This window comes from Microtus pennsylvanicus, chromosome 1 (assembly GCF_037038515.1).
Source record: "Microtus pennsylvanicus isolate mMicPen1 chromosome 1, mMicPen1.hap1, whole genome shotgun sequence".
NCBI lineage: Eukaryota > Metazoa > Chordata > Mammalia > Rodentia > Cricetidae > Microtus > Microtus pennsylvanicus.
In genome coordinates this window covers 60159132-60178902 of record NC_134579.1, presented here as the reverse complement: position 1 = coordinate 60178902, position 19771 = coordinate 60159132, and the positions used below count along the sequence as shown (strand labels likewise).

The window sequence follows — 19771 nt, the reverse complement described above, 5'->3', positions numbered from 1 at the left end:
GACGTGCAATGGATGCACCCGCACTTCCTAGCTGCCTGCTGTCACCTCTCTGTGTAAACAGCTTTGACCTCTCAGAAGCTAAGTCTTGTGCTGTCGGTAACTCTTGGTACAAGTCACCTGTCTGGTGTAGCTGAATTTGGTATTTGGGCAGCCTCTGGCATTCAAGCATTCTGCCGGATCCAAGATTTCCTTCTGCTGTATTTTCATAGTGCTACAACCTCTGAAGGATCCAGATAGACTAATATATCCAGACTTCATAGAGGGTTTTTTTAGGTATGAATGTATTAAAATGAGTTGTAAAGGATTGTCATAGACTTGTTCATTAACATTTTAAGCATACTTACTTTCAGTGTTCCTAAGTTTTTTGTTAACTTATTTGGAGGTAACAGGTCACAGCTCTTCATCTAAGTTCAGAAACACAAAATATCTGCTCTCAAATATCAACTGTTATTCATAAACACAAGTAAATTTGGGGGCCAGTTAGATGGCTTCGCTGGTAAAGGTGCTTCCCCAAAGGTGAAAGGAGAAAACTTGACCCTTAGAGTTGTCCTCTAACCTTCGTCTGTGCGCCATGGTAGATCCTTGCCCACACACTTAAACCCTTAAGCTCTTTGATATGACAATTCTGAAGATGCACAAGAAAGGAAGTGTTTCTCTTACTATACATGGACACCACTTCATTCCCATGATCTCAGAATGCATAGGGACTTCACCTCACCAGCAAGCAAACAGTGGGTTCTGCAGAAGCTCCAGTCCAGTTCAGACACTGTTCCTGGAGGGAGAGTCAACAGACTGTGGTCTCAATGCCAACAGACATTAAACACCTGCTTCAGATGCTGGTCACAAGTTCACACTGACTGACCAGCTGTGCATCAGGGTTCCTATGAACCCCTTAATAGACTTGATCAGTGAGCTGGTGAGTTTTTGTCAATTTGGCATAAATCTAGACATTATTTGGGAAGGGGGAATCTTAATTGAGAAAATGCCTCCATAAGATTGGCCTTTGTGCAAGTCCATAGGGTATTGTCTTGTGCCAGGCTTTTACTTTTGGGTCACCAACCAGCTCCCAAATCATGACACGGAGACTTGTTATTAGTTATGAGTGCTTGGCCTAGCGTAGGCTCATTTCTGGCTAGCTCTTTTAACTTCAATTAGCCTGTTAATCTACATTTTGCCTCAGTACTTTTTACCTTACTTCTGATATCTTTCCTGCTGTCTCTATGGCTGGCTGGAAGCTGGCTGGTTTCTGGCCCTGGTGTATCCGTCTTTCTCCCTCGTTCTCTCCTCCTCTTGTTCCCTCAAATCTAGATTTCTCTCGTTTATTCTCTCTGCCCACCAGCCCCGCCTATCTTTTCTCTGCCTAGCTATTGGTCATCCAGCTCTTCATTAGACCAATCAGGGTCTTTAGGCAGGCAAGGTGAAACAAATGCAACACAACTTTACAAAATTAAATGCAGCATAAACAATTATAACAAGCCTTCACGCAGTTAAAATAATATTCCACAGCATTTGTCTTGATTACTGATTGATGTGGGAGAGCCCAGCTCACTGGGTGCAGTGCCATCCCTAGGCAAGTGCTCTTGGGTTGCATAAGAAAGCAGACTGATCAGTTGGATGATGGTGGTGGCAGTTCACTCCTTTAATTCCAGCACCTGGGAGGCAGAGGACAGTCAGATCTCTGAGTTCGAGGCCTGCCTGGTCTACAAAACTGGTTCCAGGACAGCCAGGGCTGTTATACAGAGAAACCTTGTCTTGAAAAACCAAAAAGTAGAAGTAGAGAAGGAAGAGGAAAGAAATCCTGATTAAATGCCATGGGGAGCAAGCCAGTAAGCAATACTCCTCCGATTTGCCTCCAGGTTCCTGCCTTGACTTCCTGACCTAACTTCCTCAATGATGGGGTGTGACCGAGAGTTGTAAGATAAATTCTTTCCTCTCAGGCTGTTTTTTGTCACGGTGTTTTATCAGAATAGAAAAGTTTGCTAGTGCAGCTCACAAAACTCAAGAAAACACATTTACCTTAAAGAAGGTAAACAGCCAGAAAAAGAGGTGGCTAGGACAATGTATGGAAGGATACTACCTACAGTTTCTGTCCCCATCAAACTGGGCTAGTGTGTCCTCTAGGTGTGTGGGTCTGTTCTTGTTCAACCACATAATCCTACTGCCTAAGAGCTCTCCCTCCCCTGCCCTTCGCTGAGATGTCTTTGCAGCATCACAATTGAAGCACAGACATCCACATGGATCAATGGTTCTCAGCTCTCCTAATGGTAAACTCTTCAATACGGTTCCTCAAGCTCTGGTGACCATAAAATTATTTTTGTTGCTATTTCATAACTGTAATTTTGCTAGTCATGAATTGTCATGTAAATATCTATTTTCTGATGGTCTTAGGCAACTCCTGTGAAAGGGTCATTTGATCCCCAAAAGGGGTCACGTCCCACAGGTTGAGAAACACTGACATAGATAAATGATTGGACAGAAAACCATGATATAATGCCCAGCAGGCCTGTTTAAATTCTTGGCTTCTGTACAGCATTCCTGCTCCTGAGTATGACGGGCTGAAGTGAGTCTTATGATCTACTATCAGAGGAAGTAGGTGAGAATTCAATACAGGGGGAAGATTTTTCATTCTGCGATGCCTTGAGGGGAAATTCCAGTTCTGGTCTAGGGGGAAAGAAACAAGGCTGAAAAAATAACCAAGGCAACACTCAGTGTGTATTCTCGCCTCACTTTAAGTTAAATCTTTTCCCAGAAATCTATACTTAGTACTAATAATGATGTTTTTTTTTTTTTAATAATGATGTTTTATTGGTGATGAGTGTCTTAGAGACTCAAAAGGCCTTCTTCAACCACATGGGAAGAAGGACAGAATTCCTCTTTGGTAGAAAAGCATGTAGCCAGCCCAGCAACCGACCAACTCCTTGTGTTGTGATCCCTACTGTTCAGGATGCATAGTGAGGGAATTGGCTTAAGTTTTCACTGAAGTCAGAGGCCCATTTCTAAACTTATAAATGTAGGGTGTTCAGAATCAAAGCAGGGAACCAGTAAGAATTGGATTCTATTGGTACAAACATTCCCTTAGTCACTCAAGTCCATTGATTTCTATTCAGACTTGCTTAAGGGTTCTGGGAATAGAACTCACTTTACATAAGAAACCTCACGTTTCTCTCCCCATGTTTTAAAACTCAACTTAGAAGGAATTGGGCTTAAACTAAACTAAAGCAGTTAACCTGAGCTGGACTTCCCAAAGAACTTCAGAAATAGTAACGTCATAGAAACTTCTTAAGAATGTACAAGTTAAGCAATCTACAGATTCAATGCAATGCATGTCAAAATTCCAGCAAAATTCTTCACAGACCTCAAAAAAATGGTACTCAACTTCATATGGAAAAGCAAAAAAGCCAGGATAGCCAAAACAATCCTGTACAATAAAAGAACTTCTAGAGGCATCACAATCCCTGACTTAAAACTATTTCAGAGCTACTGTACTGAAAACAGTCTGGTATTGGCATAAAAACAGACAGGAGGACCAATGGAACCGAATAGAAGACCTGGATATCAATCCACACATCTTTGAACACCCAATTTTTGACAAAGAAGCAAAAAAATATCAAATGAAAAAAAGAAAGCATATTTAACAAATGATGCCGGCATAACTGGATATCAACATGTAGAAAAATGAAAATAGACCCATATCTATCACCGTGCACAAAACACAGGCCCAAATGGATCAAAGACCTCAACATAAAGCCAGCCACACTGAACTTTATAGAAGAGAAAGTGGGAAGTACACTTGAATGCATCGGCACAAGAGACCATTTCCAAAATATAACCCCAGCAGCACAGACACTGAGAGAAAAGATAAATGGGACCTCCTGAAACTGAAAAGCTTCTGTAAAGCAAAGGACACGGTCAACAAGACAAAACAACAGCCTACAGAATGGGAAAAGATCTTCAATAATCCCACATCAGACAGAAGTCTGATCTCCAAAATGCACAAAGAACTCAAGAAATTGTTCACCAAAAGAATAAATAATCTAATAAAAAAATGAAGTATAGACCTAAACAGAGAACTTTGAACAGAGGAATCTAAAATGGCTGAAAGACACTTAAGGAAATGCTTAACATTCTTAGTCATCAGAAAAATGCAAATCAAAACAACTCTGAGATTCCATCTTACACCTGTAAGAATGGCCAAGATCAAAAACACTGATGACAACTTATGCTGGAGAGGTTGTGAGGAAAAGGGAACACTTCTGCATTGCTGGTGGGAATGCAAGCTGGTACAGCCCCTTTGGATGTCAGTATGGTGATTTCTCAGAAAATTAGGAAACAACCTTCCTCAAGACCCAGCAATATCACTTTTGGGTATATATCCAAAGGATGCTCAATCGTGCCACAAGGACATGTGCTCGACTATGTTCATAGCAGCTTTGTTTGTCATAACCAGAACCTGGAAACAACCTAAATGCCCCTCGACTGAAGAATGGATAAGAAAATTTGGTACATTTACACAATGGAGTACTACACAACAGAAAAAATAACAGCTTGAATTTTGCAGGCAAATGGATGGAGCTAGAAAACATCATTTTGAGTGAGGTAACCCAGACCCAGAAAGACAATTATCACATGTACTCATTCATAGGTGGTTTTTAAACATAAAGCCAAGAAAACCAGCCTACAAACCACAATCCCAGAGAACTTAGACAACAATGCGGACACTAAGAGAGACTTACATAGATCTAATCTACATGGGAAGTACAAAGTAAAAAAAGACAAGATCTCCTGAGTAAATTAGGAGCATGGGAACCTTGGGAGAGGGTTGAAGTTGGGAGTGGAGAGGCAGGGAGGGGAGCAGAGAAAAATGTAGAGCTCAATAAAAATCAATTAAAAAAATTTTAAAAATTAAAAAAAAACCTTACAAGTTGAGTTTCAAAAGACTTTAAAAGCCATCTTCATAACTAGAGGGAGTCTTCTGTAGTGACAGTACTGGAGAGACCCCAAGTACACCCAGCATCCATTTTGTCCAGCAACAAGTTCCTACGCAAGCCCATCATACTGCTTGTGTTTGCCTTGTTGATGCTTGCCGGTTCATGTTCAGGCTTCTCTGCCCTGCCTAGTCCCGTTCATTTCCACGGCACTTGGTAACTCTCATACAGTGGGTGACAGTAACTCCTCTCAGACTTCACTAAATCCCTGACAGATAGCCCTAGGCTTCCTGGGATGTTTTTTACTTGGCATTAAGCACCCATAGCAGTTTATTGCTTTATTCCACCTAAGTTGCTAGCCTTAGCCTGCTGTTCGGAAATCTTATCCTTTTTATTCTTATTATTTTCAGAGGCAGAAATCCCTTTGCTAGTGGACGACACATGCACACCACTGTGCAAGTGGTGAGAGGTATAGATCCTTTAAATATTTATGAAGAGATAGGACAGAAACTTAATCATGTCGTCTGTGCAGAATAACTTACCCACCAGCCTTCCTGACTGATTTGTGAGAAGGATTAATGGAGGCAAAGCTGTTGAAAACTGGGCACTGTGTAATCTGTAACTTGTGGCTTTTTTTGTTTGTTTGTTTGTTTGTTTTGAGACAGGGCTTCTCTATGTAGCTTTGGAGCCTGTCTTGAAACTCACTCTGTAGACCAGGCTGGCTTCCAACTCACAGAGATCTGCCTGCCTCTGCCTGCCTCTGCCTCCCAAGTGCTGGGATTAAAGGCGTGCACAACAAATGCCAGCCAACTGGTGACATTTAAAGAGCTCTTATTTACCGTTCTGTTTGTCTTTGTTCAGGTTTCAGCTAGTTCATCAACGAGTTTTTTTATATTATAGACATAGCGACAATGAGTGGATGTGATCTGGTCAAATGAAATACAGGTCAAGCGACTTTCCTGTAATCCGTTACAGTTATCTTAAAATGGGACAACAACCATGTTGGCTACCTGAGCTATTATATCCTGCTACAGGTGTGTGCTCTATCAAGTGTATGCTTATCAACTTGCCTTATATCGCATATTAGGGATGCAATTTCCAGATAATCACATTGTCATTCCTGGAGGTAAAATAGTACCATGTTAGGACAGACATTTCCAAATAAGTAGTCAGTTGTTCTTAAGGAAAAGCTCACATTTACTGCAGAGTCAAAGTGCTTCCTTTTTCTTGAGGTCACAATGACTAGAAACAGGAAAACCAAAATATGGAGTTAACATAACCAGATACTAATTTACTGCCATGGAACACCTTAAACGAGGTAGGATAATCTTCAGTCTAGTTTGAACACACGGGACTTGAGAGCCAAGGTATAATAGCCAAGAATCCCCTCTGGGATTTGTCGTGTGTATTAAACAGGAGGGCATGGAGTTGCTCTGAACTAAACAAGATCCCGATGAGTGCTGACTGCCTCTGGCCGCTCGTCTCTCTCTCTCTCTCTCTCTCTCTCTCTCTCTCTCTCTCTCTCTCTCTCTCTGTGTGTGTGTGTGTGTGTGTGTGCGCGTGCCAAGCTCCCAAGCTTTTTTTTTTTTTTTGCTTTCTGAAGACACACTGTTCTTAAAATCTTTGTCTAGCATGTGATTGATACAACAAGACTCCCGCCTGTCACTTGGCCAATTTTATTATGAGTCATTATTAAAAATGGTTGTGTTTTTCTCCCTTTGGCACCGGCATTCAGTGTGAGTCCTCTCAGTTTCCAGACTCTGGTACCATCTTCACACCTTCATCTCATGGAGATTCCAAGGAGACATGCAATACCACAAACCATCCTGAACTTGGCCCCCTTTGAAACGGGACATGTATTTGTTCGCATCTTAATGAAGAATGTGGTCAGCCGTTCAGTAGGGAGCACACAGCCAAGTATGGATTTTCACCCCACCATCCTTTCCAGATTCTTCACTTGGCTGTGAACTTCAGGTCCAGAGAGAGGAGACGAAAATCAAATATCTTAAGTCCAGCTGCTCCAAATCAAGCAGAACAGCCCCTCTTGGAGGGTGGCAGGAAGAAACTGGCAAAAGAAAAATAATTTTCAAACCCAGTGTTTCAATGGATGGAGAAAAAGAACCATTGTTTGTTCTCTTCTCTGCTACCTTTTCATCCTCCCTCCCTCTCCCCCCGTCCTTTCTCCTCCCCTCTCCTCCCCTCCCCTCTCTTCCCTTCCCCTCTCTTCCCCTCTCCTCTCCTCTTTTTGTGCCCACCCTGAACCTTTCTCTCCCTTCTGCTCACTCTCCCGTGGGTTGCACTTGCTGTCAATAGGGAAACAGAGTGGTTGAGACAGGAAATTAAGGCAAGTTGATAAGCACACACTTGATAGAGTGTCTCACTGTTTAGACACTGATCCATGGATACCGTTCCATGTTGTTGTCTGCCTAATCTCATGATCACTTTGTCACCAAAGACTCGGCAAGTCCCCCCCCCCAAAAAAAATTAACAAGATCTTTATAGGATAAATAAGTGGAGCATCACACAACATTAATGGATTATCGGTCTCAATAGATAAAGATGGCTACTCTTCAAATTAACCTGTAAATTCAAAGTGATTCTATTGAATCTTTCTTTTCAGTATGACTATGAAGTGATTGGTTAAACTTATTTGATGTGTTTCATCCCATTACAGTTGCGATTTTTAAATAAATTCTCTCACTGTCCGTTAGATCCATGGAAACTCTGGAGGCTAGTGTGCACCAACGTGAGGGACATCAAGACATCTCGTTTTTGTTTCTCTGGTTTCTCCTGAGTTTCAGCAAGCTCATGTTTGTGGGTTCTTTGGTACTATCAGTGAACTATTTGTCTTCTCTGCGTGATGTTCTATTTAGTTGTTGACCATTGTCTTTCAAAGGGTATTTTGTGTAGAAAGAGAAATGCTGTGTCAGGATAGCAATTTCTCAGACATATTGCTATTCACAGAAACTTTTTTTTTTATCAGACAGGCTTTCTCTGTGTTGCCGTGGAACTCACTCTGTAGACCAGGCTGGCCTCAAACTCAGAGATCCGCCTGCCTCTCCCTCCTGAGTGCTGGGATCATAGGTGTGTGCCACCACCCAGCTCACTCACAAACATTTCTAATAACCAGTGCTACACAGCTATCAGCTATTCACCCTGTGCCTCGAATACACTTTATGTCCTTGCGGATGGCGTGTTGGTTTGAATTCAGTTTTGTAGTGGTTTTGGTATTTTAACAACTTGATACGTACACACTTTCTCTTCTTACATTTTTGTGCGTGTATTTGTACGTGGTATATATGTTCTCATGTGGGAGGCACATATGCGTGTGCAGATGAATGCGCACAGATGTGCACATGGCTGTGGAGACCGAAGGCTGATGCGTTGCCTTCCTCAATTGCTCTCTACCTTACACAATGAGGCTGGGTCTCTCATTGGTTCTGGAGCTAGTGTAGCTACTTAGCCTGTCTGTCCTCGTCGTTGTGGGATGGCAGGCAGGTCACCATGCCCATCTGGCATTTAGGTGGGTGTTGGGGATCCAAACTCAGGTGGTCATGCTTGTGTGACAGCCCTTTCCTCACCCAGCCATCTCCCAGCTCCTTCCTTACAGTTTTCAATAGTTTTATAGCTGTTCTTTGGTATCCTTTATTTTACATCTAGAACCATTTTATCTACTTCCAAGGGAAAACTGATTGCAATAGCAATAAAATTCCTTATTAAAATTTCTAGAGTTAAATTTAATATGAAGTTTTTCCTCCTAGGAAAAGGATATGACTTTCAGTTTATTTAAATCTCATCTTGTGCCTTTTAATTAATACTTTTGTCCATCTTTAATAATGAAGATCTTGAATCATTTGGTTAAATTTATTCATAAGCATTTAGAGTTTCTGTCACTACCATACTCGGAATAGGTTTGTATTAGCATCATGAATGACAACCTAAGCATATGAGAAAACTTCCCAGGTTGAACTTCAGTCACTGGAATGTGTAGATTGACCACTCAAGAGGAGACAAAGTGATGTGTGCCTTCTAGGACAATTGAAGTGTGGCCATGCCGAGAGATGAGCCCCGGCAGAGCTACAGAGCCCTGGATCTAGACCACGGCTCTCTTAGCTAACTTCCTGATGTCAGGCTTCTGTTCAGGCCAGAGTTGTTGACCTAACTAGTTGGTTTTTCTGATGGGTACAGAGACATTTAGGGAACCATTCTAAAATGGGCAGGGCTAACCCAGAGCAGAAGTTTCCTCCAGTGGATTTAACTTCCAAGGGACCCGGGTTCAATTGCCAGCCACCACATGGCAACTCACAGTTGTATGTAACAGTAGTTCTAGGGGGTCCGACACCCCTTTTGAACCTCCATGGATACCAGACATACACATGTACTTACAAGCAAATCACCCATACACATAAAATAATTCTTAAAAATATATTTTGTTATGAGATATTTTGTTTGGGGAGGTATTGTTGACACAGTGTTAGGTTTCTCCGGAGGACAGAACTAACAGGGTAAGGAAGCAGAGTTGTGGAAGGGGACCGATGAGGACAAGTGACACATACAGTCACAGAGACTAAGAAGTCCCATGACACAAGTAGTGTGGCGGCTTCAGAACCAGCGAGCGCGAAGCCCTTCCTCTCGGTCTGGGGATGTGGAGAGCCGCTGCTGTAAGTCCTCAACTCCAAAATCCAGAAAGCCTAGACTTCTCAACTCCAGTGACAAGAGAAGAGTGCCCAACACTAGGAAGAAAAAAAGACATGTTCTTTCAGCAGTTTGGTCTTCTGATTGGACAGTTCTGCCTACAATGAGAGTAAGCCTTTATGTCAGTCCAGAGTCAAGTGGCAATCTCTTTTCGGAAAGACCTTCACAGACACCTCAGGAGGTGCTGTAACAGACATTTTAGGCTTTTGACATCATGATAGAACAGTTATGTCTACAAATGTCACCAGCAAGTACCATGCAAGCAAGTTCCCGCCCCCCCCCTCAGTCTTTGAGGTTTATGACTTTGCCCTGGGCTGCCCTGGTGGCCCTCTGTGTAGGAATGGCCTGCCTTCAGGCTGCACATCCAGCTATTTTCATTTTTATTTAAGATGTTTTAGTTATCGTTAACATATGCACTTGTATCTGATGTACAGCTGGGGGGATATACCACAGGACACCATAGATGTCAAAGGACAACTCTGTGGAGTCAGTTCTATCCTTCCACCTTTACGTGAGTCCCAAGGATCAGGCTTGGTGACAAATGCCTCAACCTTGCCAGCCAGCCCTCTAGGTAGTTTTTAATCCTGTCAAGTTGACAACTAAAAGCAGTTTTGCAGCAACTAATGCTGATTAAAATGTATTGTCACAGATAGGTGATATAATGAATGTATTGATTCGCTCACTCTGGGTCTTGCTTTCTTCATTACTAGAATAGAAACACAGATCTGGTCATTGTCAAAGTCTTGAAGCCAATCTTGGGACAAATATATACATAGACACATATAGACACACACAGACATACAGACACACACACAGGTATGCACACAGAGACACACACACCTGTGTTTTCCACACATGTTACTGGAAACAAAGCAGAGATATAAAAATCAGACAGTGAATGGGATACGGTCAGATTACAGGTAGGAGTATTAGCACTGCCATCAGTTAATGTGCTATAGGATAATGTTCGTGTACACTGTAAAGATTTGTCACTAGTATTGCTTTTGATTGAACTCTGATTGGCCAGTAGTAAGGCAGGTAGTATAGGCTGGGAAGTATAGGTGAATTCTGAAGAGGAAAGACAGAGACACAGTTACAAGCCAGATACAGAGGAAGCAAGATGAAAATGCCTTACTGAGAAAACGTACCAAGCCATGTGGTTAAACATAGATGAGAATTACTGGTTAAGTTGTAAGAGCTAGTTAGTAATAAGCCTGAGCAATAGACCAAACTGTTTATAATTAACATAAGCCTCTCTGTGTTTATTTGGGACTGAGTGACTGCAGGATTAATGAATTCTGGATATTGGAACCTGATCAGCCAATGATGAGGAGCTTATAGCTGGAGGTGGTTGGTTGCTGTTGTGAGCAGCTACAGATCAGATATTTGGTTTTCATGCTTGAACAAATGTATATTGAGGAAATCATTCTGTCAGGTAGTGTGGATTGTAGAGTACAGGCATAAGACTAACAGCACACAGACAGTTAGAAGGCTGTTACCATCATGGGACAGCGAAGGCAAGTGTTAGTGCTGAGAAAGGAGAGGAATTTGCCGTCCAACAGGCAGCTGATGCGCGAAGGACTGTGATGCCTCGCTGCTCTGACCTAGAGCAGAAAGATGTCAGTGCTATTTTACCCTCTACCCCCACTTCCCTTTTTGTCTAAGAAAGTTTTTTTCCTAGATAATATCATATGGTAATAGATTCTTATTGTGTAGAAATTAAGCCTGCAGAACTTAGTAAACCAGAGGTTTTACATAGATGACGTCAGATGTGCTTTATATGATGCATTCGCTCTGCTCCTCTCCTAACTAGATCACCATCACTTTTTGTCTAACCCACTGTTTTGTTGCTGTGAAGAGGCACCATGGCCATAGCAACACTTATAAAAGAAAGCATTTAATTTGATTTGCTCACAGTTTCAGAGATTTGGTCTATCATCATCACGGCAGAGAGCATGACCGCACACAGGCAGGCATGGCACTAGAGATGTAGCGGGGAGTTCTACAACCAGATCTGCAGGCAGCAGGAAGGGGGGTTGCTGGGCTTGGCTTAGGGCTTTTGAAACCTCAAAGCCCTCCCACAGTGACACACTTCCTCCAATAAGGCCACACCTACTCTAACAAGACCCCACCTCCTAATCCCTCTCAAATTGTGTCACTCTTTGATGGCTAAGCATTCAAATAGATGAGTTTATTGGGGCCATTCTTGTTTAAACAACCACACTTTCTGAAAGGTGACATCTGCAAGGAGTTTGCAATGGTTAGTTGGGGGAGTAGAGGACCCACAGATTATTAGAACTGTTATAAAAATGGGGGAATGCGGGGGGACTGACAGAATGTAAAATAAGAGTGTAACCATGTAAGTTCATAGTTATCCACTTGAGCCATTGGTGTTTTTCTTTTAGACTATTTAAAGCAGAGAATTTAAGTTTCCTGAAAGGCCTTCGGTAGAAACCCAATACATGTATGTGGGGGCTTAATGAGAAATTCCCACTGTAGGCTTAGGCATTGAACACTAAGTCCCAGGTGATGATGCTGTTTGGGATGTTTAGGAGGTACAGCCTTGCTGGAGGAAGTGGATCACTGGGATAGGTTTTCAGTAGCCTCATACTTCCTCCAGCTTGCTTTCTTTGCTTTGTATTTATGGTTGAGATGTGATCTCTCAGCTTCCTGTTCCACTCACCGTGCCTGCCGTTGGCCGTCATGCCTCTCTGCCATGATGGACTCAATACTCTGGAGCTTTAAGACAGCATCAACTTTTCCTTCCATAAGCTGCTCTTGATTTTACCACAGACACAGAAGAGTAACAGGAAGTATGTCTCTGGAGACAGGCTTTAAGAGTGTGTAGCCTAGTCCTGCTTCCAGTTTGCTAAGGTAGAAGTTGGTATGAGGGAGTGGGCGCTCGCTGTGAAGAGCCTGGCCATGTTGCATTTGTTGTTGTTGTTGTGAAGTGTGAAAGACTTTGGACTAGAAAAGCAGTGGAGGCCCGGACCAAGATGACCCAGATGACTCTCTGCCTTCTTCAAGAATGCCTGGGCGAAGAAGCCAGTGTTGGTGGTGTCCTTCTCTGTCTGGAGCCTCAATATAATTATGCTCATCGTCAGCCCCCACAGCCATATGCCACCATGATCAACTCCCTACAAGGCACACTACCCAGTGCCTGTGTGAGATATTGGGACATGTCCGAAGTGCCAAGCCACCCACGGGAACCTCAGGGCCCAAGCCTGGAATGGCTGGAGAACCTGCGAATACTCCCAGTGATGGAAGAAGTCCCCCTCCATGTTGCTCCCTAATAAAAATGTGAAAACCAACACCCCAAAGAACAAAATAGAAAGAGAGAGAGAGGGAGAGAGAAAGAGGGAGATAGGGAGAGAGAGGAAGGAAGGAAGGAAGGAAGGAAGGAAGGAGCAGCATGTGGCAGAGAAGACACTGCATGAAGGCCCTAGTGGGCAGGGAGCCCTAAGAGGCCACTCTGTGAAGCAAAACAGAAGTCTGAGTTGGTTGCAGTGGAGACCTCAAGATACTGGAGATGGCAAACCCATGAGCTATCTGCAAAGAAGTACTCCAAACAGGGAGTGAGTGGACCAGACCAAGCAAGGTGTATACAGTAGGCAGTGAGGTGGGACATGGACCTGCGGGAGCTGAAGTTTGCCCTGCTGAATTTTGATCTTGCCTTGATCCGTTATTTCCTCTTGATTCCCTGATTCCTCCCTTTTGGAATGGTAATGAATATTCTATGCCATTATCTGTTAGAAGTATGTAATTTGAATTTTTTTATTTATAGGGGATTGCAATTAAGAGATTGCTTTGGGTCTCAGAATAGACTTTGAACTTTTAAATAAATAAGTATTGAGACTGTGAGAGACTATGCATACTGTTTTAGTCAGGGTTCTGTTGCTGTGAAGAGACTACGACCATAGCAGCTCTTATAAAAGAAAACATTTAATTGGGGCTGTCTTACAGTTTCAGAGGTATGGCAGCAGGCAGGCAGACACAATGCACGAGAAGTGTCTGAGAGTTTTACGTCCAGATCAGCAGGCAGCAGGAAGAGAGAGAGTCCCTGGGTCTGGCTTGGGCCTTCAAAACCTCAAAACCCACCCCCAATGACACACTTCCTCCAATAAGGCCATACCTACTCCAATAAGGCCACACTCCCTTATCACTCCCAAGTAGTGCCATTCCCTAATGACTAAGCATTCAAACACATGAGCTAATGGAGGCCGTTCTTATTCAAACTGCCCCAGGGATCTTCTAACTTTGTGGTGCTATTTTGTTTGTGATCTAACAAATAAAGCTTGCCTGAAGATCAGAGTGCAGAGCTAAGACATTAGTTAGCCATAGAGGCCAGACAGTGGTGGCACACACATTTAATCCCAGCACTCAGGAGATAGAGGCAGACAGATTTCTGTGAGTTCAAAGCCACCCTGGCCTACACTGAGATTGAGTCAGTCTGAAAGAGAAACAGAGCTCATACCTTTGATCTCAGTACTTGGGATCACACACCTTAAACCCAGCACTAGGGAGATGGAGACAGGAGTGACATGGCTGGGTGGAGAGAGAGATAGAGGGTGGGAGGAGAAAGGAGCTCAGAGAGTTCAGTCTGAAGATTCATAGGGACCAGATCACCTATTTGGTCTGAGAATTCATAGAGGAAAGAACTGTCTAGTGGTTGGCTGCTCTGCTTCTCTGATTTTTCAACTTTCACCCTTGATATCTGACTCCAAGTTTTTATTATTAAGACCAATTAGAATTTGCACAACAAAAATTGGACTAAATGCATTTTGCATTCTGATACAGCCACGAGTATATGGTGGCCAGGAAGTATGGTGTTTTGAAAGAGATGTACCCTTGTAAGTCTTGGCAGTTGAGCATTTGGTTCTGTTCATGGTGCTGTTTACAGTGCTGGGGAGGTACAGACTTGCTGGAGGAAGTGTCACTGGGGATAGAGGGTGTGGCTTTAGCCTACTTCCCGTTCACTTTCTCTACTTTGTGCTTGTGGTGGAGCTTGATCTCTCAGCTTCCTGCTCCGGCTGCCATGCCTCTCCATCATGATGGATTCTTATCCCTCTGGATCTGTACCAGTTCTGATGCCAGCTCCCACTTTGCTACCCCAGACACTTCCTTAGACTCTAGTGATCATAGTCCTGATGACAGTAAGCCTTAGCAGATGGGCTTCAGAGACATGTGCAAGAGGCTTCTCCCTCGTGATCCCAAATGGGACAGTTTGAGCTCTAGAATTTTGGTGTATTGAAACTCATTAAATATATTTAAATTTATGAATATATAATGATATTCAAAAGAAACTGAGCCCTAGCTGGGAGGTGGTAAGCACCTGTAATACTAACATTTGGGAATCTGAGGCACAAGGATTATATGCCAGGTTTGAGACCATTCTGAGTGTAATAATTGTTGTGTCTCTTTAAGAGACAAGCCACGCCCACTCCCTCATCTACCGAGGCAGGCTGATTTTCAGCTTCCGGCCTGAGCTTGCTCTCTTTTCTGTCTTCCTCTCAGAGAGGAAGCTTCGCTTCTGCCTCTCTCCCCACTTCTCTGCTCCCCCCTTTCCCTCCCTCCCTTCCTCCCTCCCTCCCTCCCCCTCCCTCCTCTTCTCCCCCCCCACTTCTGATCCATATGATGTGTCTGCCCACGTGTCTCCCACCCGCTTGCCCGCTCACCTGCCTGCCACTGGGAACCTGCGCCTTCAGGGGACTCACTGTCGCCTGCCCAGCTGGTAGCAGCATGGCTGGGTCAGAGCAGCTCTCCTGGTCAGGGAACCTCACCGTTGCCAGGACCAGCCCGCCTGGCCACAAGCTGCTCGGGACCCGCGAGACAAAAATCATAAAACTGAGCTATGTAATGAGACATTGTATTAAAAGAAAGAAAGAAATAAGAAATAAAGTCTAGGAAATATCCTTCTAGGGATAAAAACAATTTTGTTGTATCTTAAGTGGTAAATTAAAAGGGAAAGTGTTTATCCAGCTCTTTCTGCATGGTCTTACTTCACAGTAGGAAGCCAAGTAGACCAGAGGTATATCCTCATAAATGTATTTGACTAATAAATAAAAAAATGTAATTGTCACCTTCAAACAATTAATTAATGAATCTAGGAACTGGTGTTCACTGCTACTAATCCAAAAAAAAAAAAAAGGAACAAAAGCCCAGGCAAGGGGGTTGGCTCAGTTGGTAAAGCATTTGCTGTGTGAGCCTGAGGACCTGAGTTTGGATCCCATCTCGGTAAAAAGCTGGCCTGGCAGCATACATCTGCAATCCCATTACCAGGAGGCAGACAGGAGGGTGCCAGAGGCTTGCTGGCTAGCCAGCCTTGATGAACCCAAAAGCATCAGGTTCAGTAAGATAACCCGTCCCCCAAAATACTGTGGAACAATGTAGAAAAATATACCCAGTGCCAACCTTTGGCTTCCATGCATGCAAGCCTATGTGTGTGCCTATACACACAGGTGTACATGCATAGCACACCACAGCCCTCCCCTCCCCCCACGGATGGACTCAAAATGCAGCTGTCTCCTGTCTTTTGGGGAAAATGTGCCACCACGTACAATCTTACAAAAGGTATCAGACCTTGGTCTGATGAAGTCTGGATCAGCTGCCAGTTTGCAGTCAGCACAGGCCTAGATCAGGCTGAATGTGCAGCTCCCACACTGGGGAGCTCTCGAGGCCCCAAGTTCTTCAACAAGTTAATTGTAAGAAAAAGACTCCAAAGACACATCTGTTGAAGGAAGGCTGCTTGGCCACTTGTTGGTTCCCCAGCTGCCCAGACCCTGGAAATAATCACACGGAAACTATATTAATTTATCACTGCTTGGCCCATTAGCTCTACCTCCTTATTGGCTAACTCTTACATCTTAATTTAACCCATTTCTATTAATCTGTGTATCGCCACATGGCTGTGACTTACCAGGTAAAGTTCCATCCGACTCTGGTGGGGCTCCATGGCTTCTCTCTGACTCCTCCTTCTTTCTCCCAGCATTCAGTTTAGTTTTCCCTGCCTAGCTCTGTTCCCCTATAGCTCTGCTATAGGCCCAAAGTAGTTCCTTTATTTATCAATAGTAATCACAGCATACAGAGGAAAACCCCACATCACACATTAAGTTAAAGACACCAGCAAGATGAGCCTTGGAAGATGCCATTGGTTAAGAGACTAACAAGGGCTGGAGAGATGGCTCAGTGGTTAAGAGTGCATGCTACTCTTGCAGAGGACAGGGGTTTGGTCCCCAGCACTCACATCAGGCAACTCCAGATGTGGTAACTCCAGATCAGTAGGATCTCTGTCTCACTATGTAGCCAGAGTCCTACCGCAGCTACTCAGGTGCCAGGATTACAAAGGTGTATGCCGCTACAGCTATACAGAACTGTATTTCTTGATCGGAGTCATGACTCCAGGATGCTCCCTTCACAATAACTCAGTCTATGTGTTTGTCTTTGGTGTTCTCTACAAGCAAAAGAACAAAACCAAACTAAAAAACAACCCAAAAGAAAGTCCAGACGGAGAGATCAGGAAACTTGGAAAGGTTTCATATTAAGTTCAAACAAAATGAAAAGGCAAGTCCCCAAGCCAGCTTTTGTTCATTTGTTTTGTTTTGTGAGACAGGATTTCTCTATGTAACAGCTCTTGGCTGTCCTGGAACTAGCTCCGTAGACCAGTCTGACCTCGAACTCAAAGAGATCCTCCTGCCTCCTGAGTGCAAGGATTAAAGACTAATGCCACCACAGACCAGCCCAAACCAGCTTTTAAAGGGACTTGAAGGTGTCTTCCAAACTCTGAGAATCTGAGTAAAGGGAGTATGTCAGAGAAACTGTGAACTAACGGTTCAGAGCTTAGAGATGCCTGGAAAACCATCTAACAGAGAGACCCTACCGGTTCTGGAAATGAAGCTAGTCAGTCCGTTGACATCATCTTTATACAGAGTAGAAAATCAAAGACCAGAGTCAGGCAGGTCCTCACCAGCCCACAGGGCCAGCTCTATCAGAACCAGATCTAAAACTTAGCTCTCCCCATCTGGGACTTTCCAATGACAGAAGCCACGGAGAGAATGTTTCAAAAAACACCACGGTTTGGTTTTCTTCGGAGAAAGCAGGTCCAGAAACTTTCTAGGATGGGATCTGATTAGCCTGAGGGATTGGGTGGGTTATCCTGGGCTGGGTCTGCAGCTGTCTTTTCTCAAAGTCCCCTGCTTCTATAGCCTTTCCCACAGTCTGCTCCTTCTGCCGGCCCGGCAGGTCTGGCTACCTCTCTCTCAGTCTAAGTGGCTTCAGTTCAAACGTGCACATTTCAGATTTACTAGTAACTGCATGTTCGGCATGGTTGCAATGCCCTGTGATAAGAAAATCTAATTTGCAAATGTTAAGTAACTTGTCCAAAGGTTTGAAAACTAGAAGGGGGTAGAGTCAATTCCAGAATCCACATTTTAAAGTGCTGTGTTATCCTATCTACGTAATTTGTTTTTCGTCATTAATTGAAGGAAATTGCATGTAATGTAATTTCGAAAGAAAGTTGTCTTTCAGGATATTTTGAAGAAAATGTTTCAGCACACACACTCTGTGTGTGTGTGTGTGTGTGTGTGTGTGTGTGTGTGCGTGCGCGCGCGCGCGCGCGCGACCCTGATGTTGTTAACAGCTATATCCGTGAGAGAGAAAATTAATTAATTAATTAATTTCCCAACGTGTGATGCCTGTTTGTTCTGTGTTGAGAGTTCTTTTATGAGATGCAAAAGTAAAATTTAAAAATCGGGGGCACCGCTGCTCAGGCGCGCTAGGAAGAACTTGGTACGGTGCGGGTTGGGGGGACCGGAGTCCGGATCGGGTGGGTCGCGTAAATCCTAGGCACAGCGGGAGTGGGCGTGGCGTCAGGGTGTCAGGTCCATTCCTGGAGCTCCATGCAAATGACATGCAAATAAGCGCGTGGAAGTTGCGGCTCCGTGAGCTTTCCCAGTCCTGAGAGACGCGCTGCCGCCCTCCGGCTCAGTCCGCTCCCGCCCGCCGCTCGCTGTCGCCGTGCAGAGTCGCCAACTCGGCGCTCGTTGCCCGTCCAGCCCGAGGCGCCGTTTCGACCGGCCGCGGAGCCCGACGCCCGTGGCTGCACGCCAACCCTCGAGCGCCCGAGCCGGCTCGCACCGGTCTTCGCCTCGCGGGTGAGTGAGCCTGCCCGCGCGCTTTTGTCCTGCCGCCGTCACCGGGCTCCCGGTGGGAGCGGCGAGAGTTGGGGTGTAAGGGGAAGCCAACCCCCAAAGCATGGCTCCTCCTCCAGCCCCGGCCTTTGCAGACAGCTTGGTGACCGCCTGGTCCCCACACCCACCAGAGTGATGCTGGGACGTGGACGGTCTCACGGGCTGGGACTCGGTTTGCTCTCTAGCACCGCACCGAGCCCGCTTCGCTTCGCCTCCCTCACTTTAGCCAGGGCGCCTTTCTGAGGGACTTTGTTAGAGATGACCGCTGTTGGGAAGTTTGGGATAGATAAACTGATTTCCTAAGGGTGGCTTAAATCATGCCCCTCTCTGGATCTTAGGACTCTTCAAAGCTCAAAGGACTGAACTTCTAAGATTGGCATGGCAGATGGAAAGATGCTGTTGGGGAAAGTGTTTGAATTTTTTTAACTGAGGTGAGAATATTATGAAGAGAAAAACTCCTCTCCATTGGGGTCTGAAGGGAATACAATAGCTATTGTGGTTTCAGGGAGCTGGGTGGGGCTTAGGGTGCACCCAGGCAGTGGACGTGGTGCTAGGGCTTAGGGAGCTGGCTCACCAACCTTCTGCTAAATTGCAAAGATTGGGGTATGTGAATTTCCCTTTGTCCCGCCACCCCTCATACCTCAGTTCTGCAGAACCTGCTTGAGAGCTGCTTCACCCTCCCAGCGAGGTTGTGCCTGTCTCTGCCCTGGAACAATCTTTGCTTGTTGGTTAAAATACACAAATCTACTCCACACATGCTTTGGGTATCCGCACACTGGTCTCTGGAGGGGAGTGTGGTGTCTCTGTAATCTGTGTTCCTAAAAGGCCTCTAGGGTGTTTAGAATTGTTTTGTTTTTCTCTCCTTCCCTTCTCCATCAACTCTGCTTTTCTTGTCTTGACCACCTTCACAGCCGTCTCTTCTGTGGACTGAGCCTCCTGCTCTGTTCTGCCTCATAAAGAACCGTG

General features: G+C 44.6%; 1 protein-coding gene and 1 pseudogene across 1 annotated transcript in view; both read left to right on the top strand.

Moving 5' to 3' along the window:
- Positions 1 to 8412: 8412 nt before the first annotated feature.
- Positions 8413 to 12913, top strand: LOC142839902 (NADH dehydrogenase [ubiquinone] 1 alpha subcomplex subunit 3-like; annotated as a pseudogene).
- A 5724-nt stretch (positions 12914 to 18637) lies between these two features.
- The window catches only part of Mylk (myosin light chain kinase), a 256640-nt gene continuing 255506 nt past the window's right edge, over positions 18638 to 19771 (top strand). The window contains exon 1 of the mRNA XM_075965312.1: positions 18638 to 18769. The gene's annotated coding sequence lies outside the window, so the exon portion shown is untranslated. The remainder of the gene's footprint in view (positions 18770 to 19771) is intronic.